The 11,024-nt window shown below is 38.5% G+C and overlaps 1 non-coding gene across 1 annotated transcript; it reads left to right on the top strand.

Moving 5' to 3' along the window:
- Positions 1–793: 793 nt before the first annotated feature.
- LOC138693924 (5S ribosomal RNA) lies at positions 794–912 on the top strand. The gene has a single exon (XR_011330609.1). It is a non-coding gene; the product is annotated as a 5S ribosomal RNA (ribosomal RNA).
- Positions 913–11,024: the final 10,112 nt, after the last annotated feature.

Below are 11,024 nucleotides of genomic sequence, written 5' to 3'. Positions count from 1 at the left end.
AGAACAACAGCGGTTCCCACCGAGTGAAAATTTAAATAATCACCCCGATAACACTTCTAGGATAGATAATACATTATAGGCAGTCCATGGGAGACTTGGATCCACGAGGCAAATTCGTTTCCTTAATAGTTTCGTACGACTTATATGAGAGCGCGGTGTCATTCCTACTCACTTGGCAGCATTAATTGTTGAGGGAAAACAACTTAGAAGGTAACTTGTCGACCGCGGGCATAATCCTTCCGCAGGCCACTACTGAGAATCTGTGGACATACGGGTAATCTATCTTTATTGAAACTCGGGTTCATAACATACGACTGATACTTTATATATCTGTCACGTAATCCATCAAGAGACAAATGTCCCCCCCCCCCTAGTCAGTAGCGAGCTTCAGTCCATTCGTAGTAGCCGCCGGTGCAAGAAGTGAATTGAAGTTTGTGTGAAGTTCCGTAGTATGGCATGAAAATGATGTCGAAAATCCGACTACAGTTCCACAACCATGTGGTTGAAAGGAGGCTCCGCTGTTGAACAACAATCCACCTGTGGCTTAACTTAGAATGCCGACTAGCTGTTTTATTAATCCCGTGTCAATCCAGCAGTGTGTGACGTTGAAACGTAACCAAACTGCCGTTGATAGATAGATTTATCATCTATCCCAATGACATCCAACGAGCTTGGTAATTTAGGTACAGAGTCTAAGCAGGCAGTTTACGTGTGTGTGTGAGCGAGTGCAGGTTTTATCGAGTGCACCCCAATCCCATCGTCCTCAAGTGCCTACAGATTACGCAGTTTCATCGGCAACGGCCATACCATGTTGAAAATACCGGTTCTCGTCCGATCACCGAAGTCAAGCAACATTGGGCGTGGTCAGTACTTGGATGGGTGACCGCTTGGGAACACCACGTGCCGTTGGCGATTTTTTTTTTTACGTCACTATTTCCAGCGTGTTCTAATAAGACTTATGGGATATTATGTTCCCTTCCCTATTCCAGCTATAGCTTGGATGATGACGCCGCTGCATAATTGTAGAGTAATTGATAATTCTTAAGTACTTGCAGCTCCGTATTGAAACTTATGACTGGTAGCATATTCATATGAGACGGTTCACTTCTCTGCGTTTTCTCGAAGAAGGGAATATGTATTCAGGGGATTGTGAACGTACCTCGCGCTCTCCCTAGAAGTTAGAGACATTTTAGGTAAAGAATGTAATATACTGTACATATATGGCTAATTAAAATCCCATTAGTTACTACATTTCAGTGGGTAGTACAAATTCCATAATGAAAATATCTCTGTCCTAGTAGTTGTATCCTTTAAAGAAGCTCGTTGTTTTCCCATGATGAAGGGCAGAACTTGGTCGGTAGAAATTTAAACAGACTGCATTATCAGACCAGGCGTTATTTCAATATCAGCGTTTAGTTTAGGAAATATAGCAATAGCGGAGTTGGGAGAAGTAGTTATAGCATGTACAGTAAGTATAAACAGTTCGCTGTACTGTACAGTGAATATAAATATTTGAATGTACGATGGCAAAACATCAGACATACAGTACGTAGCTCACATATCTTAAAAAATAAATAAATAAAAATAAAGAAGACATTCTGAGGAGTGAGTGGAAAGTGCATATTATAATGAATATTTTTAACTCTCAGTTGACATTGAGAGAGAAAGCCATGCATCGGGGAACCGGTGACTGTTTTTGCGTTACCTTCTGCTATTGGCGTTGTTGGTTAGTAACGAATGAAAGAGGTAGGACGCGGAATCAAATGTCAAAAAACGATAGGGAAATAATAGTAACTGGTTGTATTTCGATCGAGCTCGGCGTGCTGATTCACCAGTGGGGTGTTTCACAAAGTTTACAATCTTTGGAAATTGTGAACTCTGTTTGTAAACTTCTGTTTCACAATCTTTGTTTGTAAAGGTGGACTGTACAAAGGAAATCAAATCTTTACGAATGAAATTTTGCGCTCTTTACAAGTGATATGTTTGTTTCACAACGAAGGAGTAATTTTACAAACGTGTAAACTAAACTTTACTAGTGAAGTTAGCACATTTTCTACAGTAGCCCTGTTGAAATAGCTTCTAATTGTGAATGAAAAAAATAAACACATATGTATAAAATCAATTTTATAGTAACAGGGTACCATTAAGAATTACACTGAAGCAGTTGTGATGTTATTGAGTAGTTCTAGCGACTCAGACGAAGATTTTGCATTTAGGCCTAACGTAGAATTTTCCGGCCACGTTCGTATCATTGTACGAATATTAATGAAAGGTTTCGAATGAATCCCGCGCTATACTTCAGAATACCGCGTTAGTTCTTATATACGAGGAACGTATTTAATAAATACTCGCACTTAAAGAAGAAAAACTTTGCACCGAAAACCAATCACTTAATAATGCAATGTCGGCATTACTTACGCAGTATTCTGAAGTCGTTCCGAATCCCATTTCGCTGTAATCTCTCCTACAAGATATGGGACATCACATGCAACATCTGAAAGGGAAAAGTGGTGCCCTAACCACAAAGCGAGAACTGCATTGGTTGCATAGTAGCTCTCAGTTCCCTGCGTTAGCAGATAAGAACGGAATTTATAAGATTACAGTGTGCAAAAGTTCACACATGGTAGTTGATGTTGTTACAAGATTGAAAAAACTCGAGGCGGGTTATTGATCACCGAATGTGCTTACTCGGGCAAAGGATTTTTATGCTCCTCCTGCTGGGTTCCCTAATGTTGGCGAGGTTATGGATGAAACAATAAAATATACTGATGGACCAGCAGAGAGCGAAGTTGATTTTAATGGATGGACATGTTAGCTGCTCTATCAACTGCATATAACTACGTGGGTCAAATCCATTATTTATCAATTATTTGAATGAATTTCGCGCTAACTTTCGTCAGTTAAGTCGTAGGCTAATTAATGCATTGGTATGCTCGACCAATTGCATGCCGCGAAACTCCGTTGTCGCCGATGTAGCAAAATCTAAATAAAATATATATAAAAAAATATAAACATGTCCATCGATAGTTCTAAAATTACAGCTACTTTACCTCTGATCCTTAGTGATTTTTGTAAACTGTCGTTGGCGATTTTGTTCAACCAATTATGCGTATTTGTAAGTTTGTTTCGCCGATTTTGTAAAGTTCGTTAAAACATACAAGTGAATAAGATTGCATTGTGAAACACAGTTAACAAGCATATGTAATATTTCCGTTGTTAATTGTATATTGTTAATTTGTAATTTGTTAGCGTTGTGAAACATGCCCCCATTTACCTTTAGAGGTAATATCTACATTAATATTTAGTTAAAATTTAAAGAAATTTTAAACGAATGGAAGCTGCATTTTAATTCACCCCAAATTACTATGTTCCCTTTCAGATTATCAGCTGTTGTTGTTGTTGTCGTTGTTGTATTGTAAGTTCTCACTTATTGTTAGCTAGCCGTACCCGTTCGCTCCGCTCCACCTGTTAGAAATAAATATAAAGTAATTACATAATTAAAATAGGACGACTGATCCATGGAACAACTTTTACAACAGCGCAAGATAATCTGCTTCGCATATTACCCAATTTTTTTTTAGCACTGCATTTATTGCATATATATTTTATGTATTTTAACACGATTCAATTGAGCATAGTTAAAATATGAATTATTAAAATAATGGATTGCCAAGCTAAAGTACTATTACTGCATACTAAATCAATACACTCTCGTTGTTCGTTAATTCTCTGAGATTAAAATGCGTGTACATAAATATTATTTTAAGAAATACAGAAAACGAATGTACAAAATAGCCTATCAAATTTTCTGTGCATAAGAAGCTATTTTAATCTTACCTGTCCTCGATTTACTCAGACGTTACTGTAATAACATTATAGCATTATGTCCATCTAGAGAAACTACAGTTTCCAATGGTGAAATAATAACTAATTATACAAATCAGTTAATTTACGAGCTTGTGATATTACTTCATACAAACACAGAAACATTCCCTGTAGGCTATGTTTAATAGCTTTCGATTGTTTGTTGATGTCCAAGGCCCCTGTTTCGATTGTTGTTGTCCAAGGCCCCTTATAGACGAAGTCATTTGTTCTTAATTCATTGCACCGTCTTAGATAGCGTTATTTTAATTTTAAAACTCATTTATCTCATTAAATATCAGTCCTATCAAAATGTTGTAAAAAAATAAAACTTAACGGAAATCATTTTTAAAGGAACATCTGTTATGTAACATTTTTTCTCAAATATCAATAATAAGCGAGATATTTCGATTTATTTAATTAAGGCCCCCTTATAACCCCCCTTTTAAATAAAGTATTTCGAATGCCATATAGCCTAAAATCTAAGTTACAACAAACTTAATTTATATTCCAGTTTTCATATAAATCGGTTCAGCCATTATCGCGTGAAAAGGTAACAAACATACAGACAGACATACAAACAAAATTTTCAAAAATGCGATTTTCGGTTTCAGGGTGGTTAATTATATATGTTAGGACCAATTACTTTTGGAAAATCGAAACTTACCAGAAAAATTTCGGCTACAGATTTATTATTAGTATAGATAGTACGAGATACGACCGCAATTTTGTACGACTAGTGTAATGAAGGAATGCAAAAAATTATTTTGGAACTTTGCAATGTTAGTCTATCATTAAAATAAAATTAAATCTTAATTCGTCCCTTTTGCAGGAGTCTTCTTCATCCAGTATGTTGTTGGCTGATATGGAGGAGGAGGGGGGGGGGGACATGCTCTAAAGGGATAAAATTTGCTTAGCAAATCGATATGGTGACTAACGCTTGCAATGCGTCATAGCTATAATTGTACTGCGCGGTAATTTCAGAGTAATAAGAGTTCAGTTCAGGGATCTGCTAATTTCTTCATATTGTGTTCGGCAATGGAATAGTACCGCAGTAGCATTAAGAGGTTTTTATAATTTGAACTGATATGTGCAGGTATATTGACCCCCCCCCTCCCACCGCTGGCCGACGCGGACTGCAATGACAACAGTAAGCCACACGTCATACGTAAGCCTTTCTTCTTCTTCTTCTTCTTTGCTCGCCTGGCAAATACAGTCTTGGATTTCACATATTCAATTTTTCACAGTCCCAACTCCCTTGCATGGACGTGTTTTCACGTACCTTTAAAGTTTCTCCTCTCATTCATTCAGTCTATTCGCAAGCCTGAGGGTTTTCCGTGGTTTTCCCTAAGGAGCTAAGACAAATGTAGGGATGAGCCCAGAAAGAAAAGGGCATTCACTTCCTTAGACCCTGGTAACTGCTCTTTCTAGAGGAAGGAGGAGGAGAAAGAAACCCCCCCACCCCCACCGACGTGGACTGCAATGACAACAGTAAGCAACACGTTATATGTAAAGCCTTTATTATTATTATTATTATTATTATTATTATTATTATTATTATTATTATTATTATTATTATTATTTACAATGGGACTAAAGGTGGTGTAGATACACTATGTCAAATGTGCCACAATCTTTCCTGCAATAGAAAGACGAGGCGCTGGCCACTAGCAATATTTTACAACATGCTAAATATTGCAAGTATAAATTCATGGATAATTTATAGTTAGAAGAACTCAGAAAACAATATCAAGAAAACAATTCATTTTCCAATTGTGTGAAGAGCTGACAAAACCGTGGATGCAGCACCGCTTTGCACGTCCTACTTTACACCGATCTCTGCGGGCAACAATTGAAGAACATCTGAACATTGCTGTGCAACAACAATGCCAGGTAATGCAGCCAGATGGTGAACGTACTGTTTGCTATAAATGTCCTGCAAAGAAGAGGAGAATGATGACAACATTTTGTGGACTTTGCAAAAAGGGGTTCTGCAGAGAACATCGCGCTGTTGTTTGCACTAATTGTAAATAGGACAATAACATGAACGTAAAGACTTTATGACAAACTTAAAATTAAATGAACACTAATGGCTACGAAATGTGTAAAAGTTGTTAAATGTGTGATATTGAGTTGATTTCAGTTAATTAAAATGTGAGTAGTAAAAATTACGAATGCTTACCTTTAACATGAGTACAGTGATGATTACCTGTCTAGGGTTAAGTAGTCGCGTGGTGAGTTTAGGAATTCCCAGACCACCTCTAAGATTGTTTAAAATAAAGGTATTGTAATCGTACGTTTCTGTCTTTTGTCAATAGTAACGTTGACCTTTCTTTTTCGAGAAAACAAAATCTGTTGTACAGTTAAAGGTACTGAAATAGTAAGAAATTTTCTGAAATCCCCACGCGTTTGCAAGTGTAAGTCTCTGTTGTAACCTGTTGATTTACGAGAGACTGTGTGTGCTTTCGTACAGTGTTTCTAAAATGTGCAGTAACGAGTCAGAAATCATTGGAATGTAGTGTAGGTGTGTTTGTTATAACCGGGAATCAATCCGCAGTACTTGACCAATCAACTACGGGAAATATCAGAAAAATTGGCAGGAGTTAGCAAGAAAAACAAAGGTAAAATATCACGTGAACGAGCACCGATACCGAGCACTATGTACAATATACCCTAGAGAAAAAGACAAGAAAACAAAAGTCAACCGCTGCAAGTGTTACGAAGTGGTGTGTGAAACATATAATGAAGAATGTCTGCGGGAAGCGCATCTAGTGAGATAAAGGGTGAAATGGAGGATTCTGCTAAAAATAAAGAAAGGAAGAAAAATGTTTACAGTTAATACAAGTATTGTTTTCTCTTGTGGGTTTATGTTTAGTATAATAGATGTGTGTGTGTGTGTGTGTGTGTGTGTGTGTGTGTGTGTGTGTGAAAAAAGTGAAAAAAATAACAGGTCTGTAATAATAATAGTTAATAATTCTGTAGTTCACTGCAAAAACTGTATAGCCATAAAAGGACAGATGATAATAACGTTGTTATCTTATTCTTGCTGCTGTGTAAGCCTAAGTTTCCACGTGAGGGATAGAAGAGACATGACAACATATAGCATTACAATTTGTTTAATGTGTATAAATTTCTTTAATACTGATTTTTCTCAGAACAAGCTGTGTGAGGGTTAAAGAGTTCTTGCACTGAAGCTCAGAATTATTTATTATTATTATTATTATTATTATTATTATTATTATTATTATTATTATTATTATTATTATTATTGTGTGAAGAGTTGTATCGGAAGTGCTTTATAGACTAAATTAATAATTTCTATCTTAACTGAAATATTTACATTATATTTCACACAGTATAGTTACAGGTAGCATAAATTCAGATAATGGTTTTTATATGGGAATCTACTTCTTGTGTTTAGAGGCTACATTTATACAGAGTTAATAATTTCTCCCCTATGTAACATATTTCCATGAAATTTTATACGCATCTATGCAAAAACGAATTATGCTCGTGTAATTAGGGAATTAGGGAAAAATTAGTTTTTCTGATAATTTTTAATGTTTTAATAGAAATTATGCTCCTAAAAGATGACTAGCCTGCCATATTTTTCGCAGTTGGTAACAAAATGCTAGATTCATGGATATACTCCATAATTTAGTTGTTCATTATATGTTCAAGAAGTGTTGAATTTTTCTTGGAGAAATTAAGCTCCTTCATCCAGACTCTGAAAAGTGGCTGCTGTCGAATTCGTAAAGCGCCACCAAGAGATGAATATAACATCTAAGTTTGCAGGATGTAGCAGCTAAATTTTAAGCCGTATAGAGTTTAATATTTGATTAATGTGTGGGTAGAAGAATTGAAAGTTAACTCAGGTTTACTTGTAATGCACAGCCTGTTAAATATGTCGTAAAAAAAAAAAAAAAAAAAAAAACTAGTTGCACAAATCTCAGTAAACGTGCCAATTAAATGAATGCTAACGTATTATAGATTGCTTTTCGCGTATTAAATGAAAGTACACATCTTGTCCTATGACCTCCATAAGGGAAGGTTTAACAGTATAAAACAGCCACTGACCCCACGAACAAAAATCAACTGAAGAGCGTGACTTTAAAAAAAAAACTCATGTTTTGTCCCACCTCTTACTGATATTGATGTTTTGTATGCTGTTGTGCACAATGCCTAGCTTTTGTTTAAGCCTAGATATTACTTAAACTTCGGTTATGATGAAGTTGATTTTCTTACATAGTTTTGCGTTCTGGACAACTGTGCGCCGGCATCTCTCGGAACATCCGAGATCAGGTCCCTATCCCCTCCACCGCAAAGTCAAATAGCGTCTGTCACTTGATTTTGAATATTAAACAAACATACCATCACGGCATTTCCGTTATGGCATCTGGTGTGTGTCATCAATAAGCTACAAATAAAGGAAAGAAAGAAAGAAAGAAAGAAAGAAAGAAAGAAAGAAAGAAAGAAAGTAGCACAGTCACTGTCCTGAACAAGGTACGCAAGTATTATTTTAATTAATGCGTATCGCCTACCAGCCGCCGAAACTATTCGACAGGAGAGTGAATATCCTACACGGTCCTGTAAAAATGTTCTGAATACACTAAATGACGTGTAATTTTTTTTCTATTATTAGGACAATTGAACGTGTCATTGCTCCTGCGGGTTGCTTTGTTTCACACCACAGAGAATTCAGGTTCTCAACCCCCCGGGATTCTAGAGATAAGAGAGCGATGAGGTTAAAGGAGTAGGCGTTTGTTCGTGTTTTTGTTTTTACTTTAGAAAAATTGCGAAACGTGACGCAATAGCGATAAGTTTTATGAACAAGTTTGCTGAATCGACCAATTGAAGGTAATTTATATTTTGCTAAAGAAGAGAGGAGATTAATGAAATCAGTTATTGTAATAATCGTAGTAGATTGAAGGAATTGTTTGTATTCAAACTCCTTTTTGAAATAAGCTGCTCGGATGCTTATCAGGGTGACGGTTATAAATGTTATCGTAATACCCACCCGAGGTCACAAAGGTCACAGTCTTCCGCTTGTCCTTTCCTAAGCAGACCACGTCTGTACTATCGAAAATAATGAGTCACAGTTATAGTTTCGTGAAAGTAAAAAATGTTAGATAGGAGACAAGTAGCTACTCTTATACAATCATAATCACATTTTGTATCCAATATAGTATAAACGAGCTACATGTAAGTACTGTGTAAAGTTTCATTAAAACAATATATTATATATGAGACAAGTCACTAATTTTTGTCAAAACGCATCGTCTATAAAGGGGTAGTTTCTCCTCTTATACAGTAGTGACTATAGTGCGAAGTTTCATGGAAATATGTCACATTTTTAGTCCAGCTAGATTTGCTTTCTGGACCACTTTGAGCCTTGGCGCTTGTGATCGGTCGGACGGAGGATCACTCGTCCCGGCGGCGTTAACCCTTAATTTGGTAAATATATATAATGTGCAATATTATAGAACTGTGAAATTTTTTTTTAATTTTCCTAAGAAACTTTGTTATCCATCGTTCTATTAAAAAATTGTTTATTAACCTATAGGATACATTGCGATATTTGTCAAACAGGCTGTGGGAAAATGCTGATACGGTGAGGAATGGAAAGGGAGAAACCATTTATATTATTGAGGTGACCTTGAACTGAGGGTAGTAGGAACGAGACCTGGAGTACGGTACAACCGGCTCTTCCGAGAAATAACTAGTGGCCCTGAAAAGGGCCTTTTTGCGGGCAGGAGTACCTTTGTTAATTCAAGCCCTCTCGCCGCGGATGCGCCTAGCCAGCTGAATATCCTTGGGCATAATGGTCACGCGCTTGGCGTGGATGGCGCAAAGGTTGGTATCCTCGAAGAGACCGACGAGGTATGCCTCGCTTGCCTCCTGCAAGGCCATTACGGCTGAGCTCTGGAAACGGAGGTCGGTTTTGAAATCCTGAGCGATTTCACGCACCAAGCGCTGGAAAGGCAGCTTGCGGATGAGGAGCTCGGTGCTCTTCTGGTAACGACGGATCTCGCGAAGAGCAACTGTACCAGGGCGGTATCGATGGGGTTTCTTCACGCCTCCAGTAGCCGGTGCGCTCTTCCTAGCGGCCTTCGTTGCCAGCTGCTTTCGTGGAGCCTTGCCTCCCGTGGACTTACGCGCAGTTTGCTTCGTACGTGCCATCGCTTACTCCTTAGTCCTCGCAACCCAAGTTGACGCAATACAGTCGCCCCCGCTGCCCCCAAGAGGGGTATTTATGTCTTCGCCCGTTGAGAAGCCACGCCCCTTCCGTAATGTGATTGGTCCGCGGGTTTTAGTATATAAACCAAAAAATGACCCGCCGTCGAGATCACTTTTAACCTTCGTCACACGAGCAACATGACTGGACGCGGCAAGGGAGGCAAGGGTCTTGGCAAAGGTGGAGCGAAGCGCCACAGGAAGGTTCTCCGAGATAATATTCAGGGCATCACGAAGCCGGCCATTCGTCGTCTCGCCCGACGTGGAGGCGTAAAGCGTATCTCCGGCCTCATCTACGAGGAGACGAGAGGTGTTCTCAAGGTCTTTCTGGAGAACGTAATCCGTGACGCTGTAACATACACCGAGCACGCGAAGCGGAAGACAGTCACGGCCATGGACGTGGTATACGCCTTGAAGAGGCAGGGGAGGACTCTCTACGGGTTCGGCGGTTAGACTGCCTACACACGTCTGCTGCCGAATCCGTCGGCAAAACGGCCCTTTTCAGGGCCATAAAATCCGTCTAAAAAGGGCAGTAGTTGTCGAGATTAATTTAATTCACCTTTACTGTGTGACCACTAGCTCAACAGGCCAGTGCGGAAAACAGAACTTATTTCGTAGGGGCACTTCAGTATCAGCAAAAGACGTTGTAAGAAATGCCTCTCCGTTTTTCAAATGGGTCTGACCCCAACGCTTGGTATATCAAGTGGAAAGACCGGATTCCTCTGTGAAGCCTTGCTCCTCGGATTATGTTACCTGTTACTGTAAACTTCTGTAAGTCAATAATCACTGTCCGAAGAATTGGTGGGTAATATGACAACGCAGGTAGGCAATGCTCACCAGACCGTAACAAGGAACCGAGGGGATTGACACATACTGAACATCACATCACCACGTTTTTGCAATGCCAACTTTTAGGTCATAGGAATCCA

The sequence above is a fragment of the Periplaneta americana genome, unplaced genomic scaffold (genome assembly GCF_040183065.1).
Source record: "Periplaneta americana isolate PAMFEO1 unplaced genomic scaffold, P.americana_PAMFEO1_priV1 scaffold_24, whole genome shotgun sequence".
Lineage (NCBI taxonomy): Eukaryota > Metazoa > Arthropoda > Insecta > Blattodea > Blattidae > Periplaneta > Periplaneta americana.
The sequence above is the reverse complement of the archived record's forward strand: the minus strand, read 5'-3'. Positions and strand labels throughout refer to the sequence as shown.